This window comes from Montipora capricornis, unplaced genomic scaffold, assembly GCF_036669925.1.
Source record: "Montipora capricornis isolate CH-2021 unplaced genomic scaffold, ASM3666992v2 scaffold_496, whole genome shotgun sequence".
In the NCBI taxonomy this organism is placed as follows: domain Eukaryota; kingdom Metazoa; phylum Cnidaria; class Anthozoa; order Scleractinia; family Acroporidae; genus Montipora; species Montipora capricornis.
In genome coordinates this window covers 683,099-697,500 of record NW_027180234.1, presented here as the reverse complement: position 1 = coordinate 697,500, position 14,402 = coordinate 683,099, and the positions used below count along the sequence as shown (strand labels likewise).

The following is a 14,402-nucleotide window of genomic DNA, read 5'->3' as shown; positions in this document are numbered from 1 at the left end:
AGCTTTTTTCGTTGTCCTTTTTGTTTTAGGCGCCCCCCGTGCAAAAAACCTCGTTTTGATTTTCGCCCGGACTAAGTCTCTTCTAATTTTGTTCAGTGGTACAGTTGGGAAGGGGAAAAGCCTCGCGTTGCAGGCCCGAACCCCTCGCCCTACATGGTTTCTCCTGCTATGTGGCTTCATATCTTAGGAGTTGTAAAGTTTCCAATAAAGCTTTTTGAGTTATGGGGGGAGTTACCGCCCTGCCTAGCGTTCGGGAGTAGCAGCCGTAGGGCTTGCTTCTTCCCATAACTTATCCTTGCCTGGGGCGTTTGGGAGTGAGGGCTCCCAGTGGGAATTTATTACTATCATGAGTACTACCCGGCCACTGTGCAATCACATTTGTGAATAATCCTGTAAAGAAATTGAACCAATAATAATTGTTGCATGCATTCTAATAAATTACGCAAAGTCGGTGATAAAAAAATCTGTAAAGAAATTGAAACAATAATTATTGCATGCATTCAAATAAATTACACAAAGTCGGTGATGAAGAAAAAAATCAAGCGATTTGCATAATCGATTCAAATAGAACCGGTATGACATCAACATGTTTTGGGTTACCTTCATGATTACAGATGGCCTGCACATTTACTGAATGAAAGCCTTTTCTGTTGACAAAATCTGGCTCATTCTGTGAGGGAGCTTTTATTCGCACATGGGTGCCATCAATGCAGCCAGTTGCACTAGGGACACCTCCAACGAGAAAAAGACCATGTTTGATTTCGTCTCGCTCATTTGCTGTTGTTGGAAACTTAAAAAATCGTTCACTTTCGAGGCAAGAGCCAGTGTCACTCGGCGAACGACTCGACTGACCGTTGACTTATCGTACGATAAAAATGCATCTCCAATGACTTCCAAGAAACTACCAGAAGGTAGGAAGCGTAACGTAACCAACACTTGCTCCGTGGCCGACAACGAGTGATTTCTTCTAGTCGAGGGAGCAATTACGTCTGACAACAATTCAACAATAACATTTATGCCTTCCCTCCCAAAACGATACCTTCACGATACCTTCAACTCTTCTTCACTGTAATGGCTAAGCGGATCTACAAGTTCTCTGCGATAATGTCTGGCTTTCCTTGTGTTCCCAAAATTCAAAATGCACTGAGGACGATGGGCCGCCATGTTTATTTACTTGTTCACGGCATCATTATTTTATACACTGGATAAAAAGTTATACGACCTACCTTAATATGGATAATTTTATCCGATGGATTGCGGCTGGATAACACTATCCAAGCTTTGAGCAACCCAAATGGCGTGTGCGGATAAATTTTATCCACTGGATAGCGATTTATCCGCTGGATAAGAGTTATCCGCTCTTTGAACAACCGGGGCCTGGACTAGACAATATAACTTTTTTGCTAGCTTTCTTGACGACCTCGTTCACATGGACGTTCTAGGTCAGGTTGTCAGTTACTGTTAACCTTGATACCTTTACACTCTCGACCACTTCAAGTTCTTTGCCATCGATGGTTATTGCATCAAATTGCTGAGGTTTATGGGTAAGCGAAATTCTGCTTTCTTTGCACTTATCGGGATTAAGGACGATCCTATTTTCGTGAGACCACTCGATTATTTGATCGGTCAAATCCTGAGCATTGCTAGCATCTCCCTTCGGAACTATCTCCGAGGCTGTAGTATCATCGATAAATTTCCATAGATATGGTGAATTAATATCTAGGTAGTTGATAAATAGAATGAATAATCACGGGCCCAGTTTGTTGTCCTGCGGTACCCCGGAGGGGACTGGTCTCCATTCGAAGCAACAGCCCTTTGCTAACTTAATCCGTTGGAATCGGTTCGAAAGGAAATCTATAATCCAATTTACAGCACTACAGGGAATATCTAACCTATATAGCTTGTTAATCAGAATACTATGCTCAATAGTAGGAGAACAAGATGAAGAATTTCCAGTCTTTGCTTTGGAAACAGGCGCCTTGTAAGCCTCTCAAAGCTTTTCAATATGTCCAGTGAGTTACACACAGTTACAAAAGGCAATAGGCCTGGCCCTCCAGTCTCTTTGGTGAACAGTCGTAGTTGAGGCGTGATGTGCAACCTCGTCCCCAGGGCCTTCTCCTCCGCGACTTTCAAAATGGCGGCGCGTCTGAAGAAGACCCTGGCCAACGCTGAACTAACACCTTTGTTGATTAGCCCATTCATACGAACACGCTGATTGGTTTAAGTACATTCTAAAGAAATATGGCGGACGTAGCGAGTGTTTACACGAAAAAGAAAGGGCTTTAGGAGGTTGAATTGCAGTTCAGTTCAAGCGATGTTGAATCAGACTGCCATTAACGATTCGAAAGGTGAATCTTTTCCGTTATATTTTAATTTAAAACATGTAACCTATACCATAGAAGTAGAAATAAGCGCGGGAAAATATACATAACGAGCATGTAAACTTAGATCTGCCGACAGCTAGCGAGATGCAGCTCATCACATGTGGTCTTATGTGCTGTTTTTGTTGTTCTGTATTCATGTGCAATTAGTTTTTCCGCGTACGGAAACAAAGAAGTTCGAATTTCAAATCTAAAAAGGAGCTTTTGCTCGTTACAGAGCACTGTTCTAATATACGGAAAATCGCCTCTATTTTCTTGGACACGTATTCCTTAAATATTGGCCTTCTGCCTGTATTAGGTTTAGGCTTACTTCAAATCTTTTCAAATGCACTATTTTTTCTAATAATAATATTGTTTTGGTGGCCGAGGCTGAATTGAATATTTTTATTTTCTGCCGAGTTTAGGTTGAAAATATTCTTGTGAATATTCTTAGATTTTACCATATGGTATTTGTTGTCAAATGATTGTATTTGCTGTCTGGATGGTGTTAAAGTAATTTTAGAGCCAGCCTATAGGTATTAAATACATATTATTTGATACAATGCACATGACTTCTTGCAGAAATATTATTAGTATAAAACTTACTGCCAGTGCCTACATTGCATTTAGAGAAGGCCCCCAGAGAAATGGAGAAAGGGCCAATTTAGCCTGAGGCTGCATGCAGGCTTAACCCAGGGATAGTATTCTGATAACCATCCCAAGGCTCACAATTGCGACCGATATCGTCGCCAATGAACTCACAATGTACAATGCGACTAACATTTGTTTCTTGGCGACCAAAAATTCTAGTTTAGTTGCCATAATCGCGACTTCCTTTCACTACGTTGAGGACAACTTATGTTCTTCTAGTAAGCCATATTGAAAGATCTTTGCTTCTTTATAACACTTAACATAAGAAAAGAAGTCAATCCACCCTTTTGCTTTGCTATGTCTCCCTATAATGCATTACAAACCCTTGGTCATTGACTTTGTCTTGTATGCCTTTGTATTGTTCTTGACCCAGGTCCTTCATGCCAGACCTCTGGCGACTAATTTTTTAGGTCCAACTATTATCTTTTGGGCCCTTTCCTAAGAAATTTGCCCCTGAAACAAGTCTTCAGGGGCCACTTTGGCCCTTAAGTATAATTTTCTGGCTGAAACACTGAACTATGATGTTTTTTTCTCAGTACCTGGCCAGGGAAAATGGTTCCTGTTTTATTGTGTCTAAACACTTACATTCCTTACTGTGTTAGTTTTTCTATAAGTGGGGGCCTTATTTCAATTCTTGTTTAAGTAGTGCACAAGAGAACAATTGTTTACTGTAGATAAATTGCCATCTTGATGAACCATCTTAGCACTGAAAGAGGTCAATATAACATTTATGAAAGCTGCTGTATATATTTTAGTAACAGCATATTAGTTACTCAGAGAAGATAAATAAAAATTACATATTCCAGAGAAGTATTCTTTGATCTAGGCAGTGATAACTATACAATGTATCATATATAAAGTATCACATTGAAAACGTTTGTATCAATCAAGCATTCCCAACCTTGTCTTCAATCAATGTTGGCATAATAAAGCCATGATGAAAGAATTTGCACTATTTATGTCTACTAGTTTTGGTGAACTTTATACTACTTATATGAAACCTTTACAGATAACTGGATGGGGTCTGGGGTAGTAGTTACCATTACTGTTTCCAAATTAGATTGTTTCTTTGGTCACAGTAGTGATTATTATCAACCAGCAACATGCAACAACAAGTTGCAAATTGCAAATTCCTCACCCACACAATGTACAAATGTGCAGTAGTCACCCACCTCTTCGGAACCTCTAATTTTATTTGCTCCCGGACTCATCCACCTCTATTGTTTTCAGGAATAGGCCATTGTTTCTGTTGTTTATTTTATTGTTTTCTCGGGCCAATCCTGTTAAACCTTACGAGAGGTGCATGCCGCCTCCAAATGTGTGTTAGAGGAACATTAATTAACATTTCCAAATACGGGCAAACCGCAGCCATGAGAGTTTCAGCAATATGATTGCTTTAGACATGGAAAAGTTCTTCTCCAGGCTAGAGAAACACAAGAAACAAATTTCAATGGGGTAGACTCAGGGACATGCATTGTATACAGTCTATATCTAGTCCTCTGCCTACCCTTTTGAAATTTGTTTCTTGAGTGTACATAATATGGGTGAAATGGCAGTGTTAATATTGTTTTTTTTTTTACTAGAGCTCTACACTGTTGCAATATGACAAAGGTTAAAATAACTGCTCAGACATTAAGGTAAAAGGTAGAGTATGCATACAAGCCAAGTGGGCCAACAGGCCACTCTGAGCTTATCCCGGTTTCCTAAGCATAAACCAACTACCGGTAAGAGTATTTCTACTCCGCCCTGGATGGGATGCAAGTCCATCGCAGGGTTATCCCAACATTAAATTTGCCATTACCCATTTATACACCTGGGTGGAGAGAGTCACGTCACTGTGAGAGTAAATTGTCTTGCCCAAGAACATAACACAATGTCTCTGGTCAAGGCTCAAACCCTTGATCTGGAGTCGAGCACATTAATCATGAGGCCACCACGCCTCCACATCAGACATTAGAGAATGTAGTATAATTAACCAAATGCAAGATAGGAGCATTTATTTGAGTATTTAAATGGTTATGCATTATTACATGATCAGTTTAAAAAAACCTTCTGCCATCTTTTCAACCAATCAGAAGCATTTTAACCAGTACCAATCTTAACAGGTTGTCACTAATCCCTTTCTCGCACTTTGCATCACCTACATATACGTCACCTACAATAAGTCATTGAGACTTGAGAATGAGAAGTGGAATAACTAAGTAATTTCTCATATGCATATAAACAGTATTTTCTTCCATTTTACACTTAATCTGGTGAACATTAAAATTCAACAACACATCTTTGGATAAATTCATTCTCAGTATTATTCTATAGATGTCATTTGATAAAGAGAACAATGCAACAGGTCATTTTGGCAAACATAGTTTACTGGAATTAAGTGGTGTTCAAGGTTAGACAATGGTAAATCAAAGCCTAACAATTCATGCAAAAACTTGGTGTAAGGAAATCAGTTTTGTAGTTTGTGGGCTGCAAATAGGATATACTTACATAACAGTCAAACTTTTTTCCCAGGTTAAACAATAATAAATAAATTAACAATTGAAATAATTATTTGTTTTCTTAAAGTAATTCAGTAGTTTGAAAAAAACAGTATTTACCCCACACCACCAAAAAGGTTACTTAAAATTTATGGCCATGAAGAACATCCACTAGCCCAACTGAAAAATTAACAACAATATAGCCTTGGGTTATCAGACAATAATTTCATTTGATTAAGGAACTGAGTGAAAATGTGGTTCCGCAAGGAATTGAAAATGGGTTTCCAGATTGTTTCTAATTATTTATACATTTTCCTATATACATTCAGATTACAGTATCAGCCAGAAATAGGTTATAGAATATCACCTATACAACGTACGTTTCTGCAAAAATTAGATTCTCTTTGCCCTAAGTTTTTAATTGAATCCAAAGCCTAATAATCATATAAATTTTCATAACTATGGATCCAAAAAGGGTCAATTACAAGGGTGTGTAGTGCTGTTTTTAGATCATTAGAGTATATTTTTAAGTCATTTAAAACTGTATACTGCATGTGTATAATTAACTTAAGACTCAATTTAATAACTTCTGTTGATAGGCCATTTTACAGTTTTTTGCTCAGCGACCTAGTCTATGAATGGCTGCGAGGCTGCCGGTGACCTTGCATTGATACAGCCCCCACTGCCTTTATCATGTAAATTGTATTGTTGTAAATCTAATTAGTCAGTATTAACATTACAAAAGAACGAAGGTTTGTATCAAAACAGGGTCACCGGCAGCCTCGCTTCCATTCCTAGGCCAGGTAACTTAGCTGCAATTGTAAAATGGTCTATTAGACTTAATAAAAAGCGATGCCTTTGAATTAAGGAAATTAAGGAAATCACTTAATCAATCGATAATTTTATTTCAGTCAGACTAATTAAAATAAGCTTATATAGAGTTAATTACTTCATGTTCACATAGCAAGTTAGAGCAAGTGACTCATCTTGCTTGAATAAACTTTGTTATGAGGCCACGAAGAGTTTTTTATTCTGTACTTAAGAGCAGCTGAGTTTTCTCTTTGATGTTCAATCTGATTTCAATGACAGTTAAATAAAGTGAGTGCGAAAGTGGAATAAACTTACAAAGGCTCACAACGTTGTATTGAGATACTTTTTTGGATTTTTGTACACGTACCTTTATAGCGCAAAAGTCCTGCTCCAGAATTAAAACGTCCGTAAAATTATTTCATCTTACTGCGAAGCCACCACTGCCTCGTGAACAAACTTAAAGCGTTCTTTGACCGGTGTTTTGCTTCCCACGCGATGCTTCGCCGCCATTTTGTTTTAGTCTTTCTCAAAATGTCACGTGATAAAAATCTCCAAGATTTTTGGAGATTTGCTACCACGTGAGTTCAGCGGTGGCCAGGGTCGACTCCAGCAGCGCCGCCATCTTGAAAAGCGCAGAGGAGAAGGACCTGGGGACGAGGTTGGCGTGATGTGCTCATTGCGGTCCTAAAATATTGGACCTAAAGAGAGGAAATTTATCTCCATAACGGTCTCCTGTTCAAGAGTCAGCACATCATTACCATTGAGAGCGGAAATCATTGCAAGAGGCCATGCTATTCATCTCGGAATTGCGGAACATTTGCGAAACGCTAGAGACGTCATCTTCAGGCGTGGAATGAACAGCGACAAAAAGTAAGCAATCACCTATTGTTCTGTATGTGCCGAGTTTCAAGCAAGGAGCCCAAAATAGCCATTGCAGACGTGGAAAATTGCATATCGTCCTGGGGTCATCTGGTCGTAGACCTGTGTACCGTTCAGAGGAAAAGTAATTTTTTTTCTAGTAGACCACTGTTCAGACTTGCATTAGAACTCAGTGACCCAACTTTGCCTTGAAAATTGCCAAAGACTTGTTCAATAAGAACTTTGCAACGACAAAACACCCTGGCTTGTCTTACTGGTGTAAAGAAACGCTCCCGTGGAAAGCATTAGATCAAGTCCAGCACAACGAATGATGACTCGTCGAACTAGGGCCCGTATGCCGGCTGCTGCAACCCTTCTCAATTTTCCCGTCGAGAGAGAAGTAGAAAGTAAAATTCAGCAGTAGAGACAGAAAGCAAAGCTTTATCTTGACCAGTCTGCAAAGCTTTTGTCGTGATTAGAAATTTGGCAAGATGTCAGGGTCGCTCAAGTGCAGAAAGGAAAGAGTTGTCAAACTGGGTTTATTTGTTATTCATACAGAGACAGAGGCCAGCCACAACACCGAGAACTTCATCCCCTACTTTTCTCGAATAGTGTGTGGGTTCTTTAACGTCCCACGGGGAACTAATGAACATGGATGATATTTGTGAGACCGGACCTACGGTTTATAGTTCTTATCCGAAAAGACTTGAAAGTCTAACGATTTGCGGATGTAATTACAAGGGCAGCACTTGCTCCTTGCTTGTTTTAAGACCCTGAGTGTTGGTCCGGCCGCAGTCGAACTCACGACCTCCCGCATGGCAGCCCGGTGCGCACCTAACTGAGCCACCGGTGCGCGGTGTGAAGACTGAGACAGAAACCATGCGTCGGAACAGGCAGTTTCTCAAGCACAGGAACAGTCAACAACAAAACAAACCCAGACAGGAGTGCCAAGGTAGTAGGTCCTACTAGTGAGAGTGTTCCTACAGTTCAAATCCAAGAAAGTACCAGTTCAAGTGTTCGCAATGCTGCACCTGGTCCTCCACCCGTGAAAAACACCCACGCTAGGATTGTTAAGCTGCCTAAGCTTTTAGACTGTTGTATACACCGACTTGCTGAATACAGAGCTCTCTACGGTCGTGTTGTTTTTTCAATTACTTTTTTTTTTTTTTTTTCAAATTGTAGTAGTTACTTTCTTTAAAAGGGGATGATGGTACGATACTCAATTATTTTGTATTAATTGTCTTATTTCTTTTCGTGGTGATTGTCGTGTGTGTGATCTTTGTATGGGCATATTTGGTAAAAAAAAGTTGTAAACTTAAGGTTGCTCTGTTTAACAAGTCAATCCTGTTACTTGGCCACAGTGTATTCAGAATGGCAACATCTCGAACAAAAGGAATTTGACTTTGCACCACAAATGAGTGTTCTATTTTATACTTGAGGGGGTCCCGAGGGCGAAGTGCAACGACCAACTGCAATAAAACTCCTAAGGGTCAGCCTGCCAAGCACGTCGAGGAGTCGAACCCTGCCTTACAACGAAAGCAAATTCATAAAAGGCAATAACCAACCCTGGCCTATCCAAGTTTAAATTCCAATCGTGTCCAAAAACCGTACTTGCTAGATGAGTCCTCCACGGGTTAAAAACCGTGATAAAACAATTTGAAAATCCAAGACCCCATCAAGTCCCAATCCTATCCAAGATTCATATTTTCTAGATGAGTACGGTTTGTGTCGAAATACATGAAAAACTATTCCCACATTCATTCAGTCAAAACTCTTCTGATTTACTCCTTTTTGTTTTTTCGGTTACTTCAGCTGTTTTCTCTCTCTTTTTTAATCATCCACTTCACCTTTTTTTTTCGCAGTTGAAGATTATCAGTCCCTCTTTTTAAACAGTTGTTCATGGTTTAACGTTCTTCGTTTTTAGCTGAGCGTCTGTCATTTATTGAATCACTTCCGCACATCTCAGAACCTTCAAATTGTTTTTTTTTTTTTTTATGTATGCTTCTCGTGATCCTGAAGGCTGGTGTTGGTACGAGTTTCCTGCGGCCAATGACAGCTATGCCACCACCACCATGCTTTCCAATACACCAGAGGAGTCAGAACTCATGCCTGTTGCCCTATGAGTAGCTCTTACTTATTAGCTATTTGCTGAAAAACGCTGTATCATTTTGTCTTCAATCTCTTTAATCGACAGAAGTTTCAGAAGAAAAGTCTTAGTCAAACAAAGAACTTAAATGTGAAAGTCGTTCCTGCGGATATGGCAGAACTAAAGCTTTTCATCTCACTATCAATGTCCTCTCATAGGACTCTTCTTGGGTTCGGGTTTGAACCGCTCAGGAGGAAGGTGGTTGAAACCCGAACTCAACAAACAAGTTGATCCTGTCAGTTTAACATTACACTTTTAAACTTTTACCGTTATATCAGTTGTGTTTTCTATAATATTGTTGGTTTGTTGAATTTATCGGCTTGTTAGAAACATTTAATCTCTAAAGAATAATTGTATTGATAGTTATATATACTGATCATCTTGTAAAAATTTAACTGTTATACTCACTATGGCTGGTGATGTTTGAAACACCGAAACATGTTCCTTTAATTCAAAAATTTGGTTGCCTTTCAAAAAATAATTGATTCAATTTATTTATTTTAAAATAAAATTATACATTGATTGCTCAAGCCGGAAATATTTCAAAACTGCACTGCTATTTACACCAAGAGGTGGAAAGAGTAACAAATTATTTAGCTACTTTACTCATGGAAACCTGTTGACATCATAGGCAGACCAAGTTCGCGTCACTAGAGAGGGTGCAATAATTAATTACTAGAGGGAAGATGACCTTTGAGTGCAAGCGGTATTGGGTTACAGTGAGCCTTTGTATGGAAAATGAAATACCGTCGATTATGAAGCCTAAAAAAACGCTCAATTTAACGTTGATTCAATAAAATGAATAAAACTGACTCACTTATGGTATATTCTTGTGCGTTTTGGTGCTTATTTTACCGTTTCGGGAATTCCGTGTTTTCACTGTCCTAACGGCAAAGTCAACGCAGCACACTACGATTTCGACCGTAAGCTCGCCTTGTCAGCTCAGAGGCGGTTTACGCCTCGAAAATCCATTCCAGCCGCGATCTTTTCACGCAAAGCTAAAGCCCCATCATTTGCGAATCTCATTTACTGTTTCGTGATCAAAAATCCCCACGCACTTGGCTGGAAATAGCATTTTCTGCTTCCGATTCCACGATAGCTGATGAATTTAACAGCTGATGATTTTGTGAATGCTCACGGAGCTTGGGTCCGAGGTCAAATTAACTCCACCCGATGAGGTACAGTCATTTCATGTACAACACTTACCCCATCCCCACAGCGGCTTCTCGAACAGCTCCATGGTTACGAGCGCGATGTTGACATATCTTACTCCGTTTTGCCTCAGATTCCTACAGAAAAACAACATTACTTTTTTGACGAATGGACTTTTTGCCAAACTTGAAAATCTCAAACAGTTGTAAGTAAGATCAGTGAAACATATTTTAAATCACAGGTGCCACGGTTTGACCATCCCACACCGTTTTAGCTATCCGAGGTAACAGCCTTGGGTGAGCTGCCTGCTGAAAAGTAATTGCAACATCCCTTATCACTCTAAAATAACATGATATTTCCTCTCCCTTTAATCGCCTCTCTCACCGAGATCAATATTCTTTATAAACGTAATGTGTATAGTCAATTTATTGTTTCAATCACCACCTTTTTCTGTTTTAGATTATTGAGTGGAAACAAACTTCAAGAAATCCCAGACGGAGCCTTCAGGAATTCAAAGAATCTTCGAGCAATGTATGTGAGTCAGTTAAATCAGACCAGAAGCGACTACACTCGGCCTCTCGTGTGTGAAATAGAGAAACGTTAAATTGTGTTTTACCTTTGCTTTTATCTCAGATTCCCTGTCACTCGCGTAACTTTAAATATGTGGAAAAAAGACCGACTTACTTGATATTGAATTTTCCCCAACAGAGTGCTTTCTGACAACCCCATCAACACAATTGGAGAGCGGGTGTTCACTATCCAAAAATACCTAACAATGTAAGCCATACAAGATAACATACTGTTCTGTATGTCAGCGCACCTGAAGTTACTCAGGCTGTAGACAACTCCCGGGTTCGACACCCAGTCGGACCAATACTGATAAGAAAGTGCTGCCATTATAGCTAAATCTGCGAGCGGATAGAACTTTAATCTTCACGGTTAAAATGCCCACAACGTTAAAAGTTTTATTTTTCTATTTGCAAGTCCACATTTTAAAAAAATGAACTTTTGCGAAATAATCTTTGCATTCGATTTTTTAAAAGCGTTCAAATTGCTCGCCATTTTAAAAAGGGCACACAACTCGCTCAAGTCTTCTCTGGACTTATGACCTATTTGAAACTCCTCAGTTTCGCTGCTGTAATCGCTTCCGGACTCAGAGGCACCTTCCTCGATGATAGACATAAAGCTTCTTTTTTTTTTTCTTAATTGAAAAATACTGAAAACTATCACAGAACGATAACTTTGGGTTGATCACCTAGAAAACATAGCACCCACGCCGACACGCATTCCTTAATCTACGTTACAGCGATCCCGTGAAATCCTGACCAGCTGATGGAGTGTATCAAATAAAAGTAGGATTTTAAGAATCGAACAAACTTCGTGTTTGGTTTGAATCAGAACTGAATTCTTTCGCAAAAGTTCATTTTTAATATGGACTTTCAAATAGAAAAACAACAATTTCCACGTTGTGGGCATTTTAAAGACTGTAAACCGTAGGCCATGCTTCACAACGCCTGTTCTAGGAAGTTAAAGAACCGAGAAAGTAAACGAACAATAAGACACTTAAATCTCGGAGGTTGAGAATACCACGTGGGGAGGCGGAATCCTGTTGCTTTTTAACTTTCACCTGTGTGTAAAAGCAGTCCAAATAAATGACTGAATAAATAATTCTTCTTTAATTTAACTGAGAAATGAGCGACTTTTCACGACTTCGAAGATAATTATGCTGTAACCGCTTAAATGAAATCAAATTCGTGAGCTTAAAATTCAGTTGTGCGACAATACAATGGATATCACGATAAAGGTTTTATCTTGCTAGCTCAAAATCAAGATTATTATTCTGAGTACAAGCGCCTTAGTAAGTTAAATTTATTACTTTTGAAGTATCACAGAGAAATTAACGATTTACTTTTCTTTTTTAAGTGTCTTAAGAATATATATAAATTAAACATTTTCGATTATGTATCTTTTCGCTCTTGTACTAAACCGCTTAGAAATGTTGATCATTTAAAGGCTTGATGTCCCTTTCATCAGGACTGACGTCTTTAAGAATTCGTTTTTTGCTCGGATCTGTCGTCTGTGGAACGATTTACCTCTTAGTATAAGAGAATCAAAAATACCTTGTCAATCTTGCGTAAAAAATTGATAGCTTTTTATTATGATAAGTTTAATGCAGATCCTTTTTTACTTTACATTGTATCTTACCCAATCATTGGTCCATTCATGGTAACGTTTAAGATACTTGTATTACTTAATTGATTCTATCGATTTATTTATGATGTAATAATGGGTGGCTTATTTTTAAGGAGTCTGGTACTCTGTTTTAAGCCTACCTCAGATTGAGCGGTTGATTGATTTGATTGTCAGATTTTTGAATTGTAAATCTGAAACTTGATTAAATTAGAAACTCGGATAGAACTTCACTTTCAAAGTATTTATATCTTCTGCAGATTCATGGTACGTACGAAGCTAAGAACATTTGACCTGGGATCGTTTATTAATGGCAAAACACCTGTTATGTGAGTATTAATGTAAAGACATTTAAGTAATTGCCTGTGGACAAGCTTGAACTCTTATACTTTAAATTCATGCCTAATTTATCGATTTTATGGGCTTTGTGTTGATCGTTTTTCACGGAACCTAAATCAACGATTAAACGATCCTTTTTTGGTGGTTTAACCTTTTAAACACAATTTTCCAGAAGCAATGAAATTCTTCTGAATACTACTAATACAGGTCTTCCCATACTAAAAATGTTGTAGTTTGTGAAATTTCGAGGTAAAAAGGATACACCTTGCCTTTGGTAGAATCGAAAAGGCAGTACGGAAATTCAAAATCCCTCGCTCGGGAAAGCGAGTAGAAGGGCAATTTCTTCGACCATTTCAGCAAAATGGCGTTGTTCCATTGTAATTGAAGGCCCTAATAATGTCTCCGTGATTTGAATATCCCGCTCAACTGCTTTATGAGTAATTCATGATGCCCGGCCATTCTGCGCGATGCATAGAATGGCGAGAATCCAGCGGCTCCGTCCGCCACAGGCCCTAAGGTTCACTGACGAGTCCTAAGAACTTTATGATGCGTACTTTCTGTGGCGTCTTGAATTGCAGAGCATGAAAAGACTACTTTGAGATTTTTGATAGATAAATGCGATCGAACTTATTTTCATTTTTGGAACAACAAACCACGCAATCATTTAACTGGAAATACACTCTACTACGTCTATGCAAGTATTTATCTTTAAGGTGTAATGTGCCCGTGGGAAGGGTGGAAAACTAGTCCTAAGCGAGTTCTAGGCAAGATTCGAACATACACCGCCCTAACACCGGCCGGATGCTCTACCCCTTGGGTTCTAGTTAGTTTATCTACGTCCTGAATGGACAATGTGTTTCGCTGGTCGGCGGGACAGGCTATTACACCTTAAAGGGGCTATGTCATGGCAGTGCAGTTCCTTTTGTGTGCTTTTAACAATTACTCACTCCTACTCGCTACGCAACTTAACGTTAGCCCAGAAATTACTTTAAAACAACACAAATTAAAGCTTCGTGCAAAAAAATGGCTGTCGTGCACGCATGATTTCAGTTACAAACAACAGAGATAGACTTAGGAAAACTGCCAGACTGAACAGTTCAAAATCCCAATTGCAATCCATTTTAAACTACTTTAATTTTGCCCATCCCTGACTCCTTTTGTTTGCTTTTCAAGTTATTCAAACCTTTTTTCAATGTTTTAAGTAGTTATTTTCAGTTTATATTACTCTTGATTTGGTTGCCGGTTCCCAGTCGCTGAATTTGGTCTTATTCGCAACACAGCCAGATAAATATATATTAAAATAGTCGAATTTGAAAACTTGTAGGCATTCTTTGTAGAGCCCGCAAACCAGCGGGACAATTCTCGTTTCAGGACCAAGAGAAACGACCTAGGTCCAAATCTAGGAGTAGTTCAATG

General features: G+C 39.0%; 1 pseudogene; it reads right to left on the bottom strand.

Moving 5' to 3' along the window:
- Positions 1-538: 538 nt before the first annotated feature.
- On the bottom strand, positions 539-1,164 carry LOC138036707 (putative nuclease HARBI1; annotated as a pseudogene).
- Positions 1,165-14,402: the final 13,238 nt, after the last annotated feature.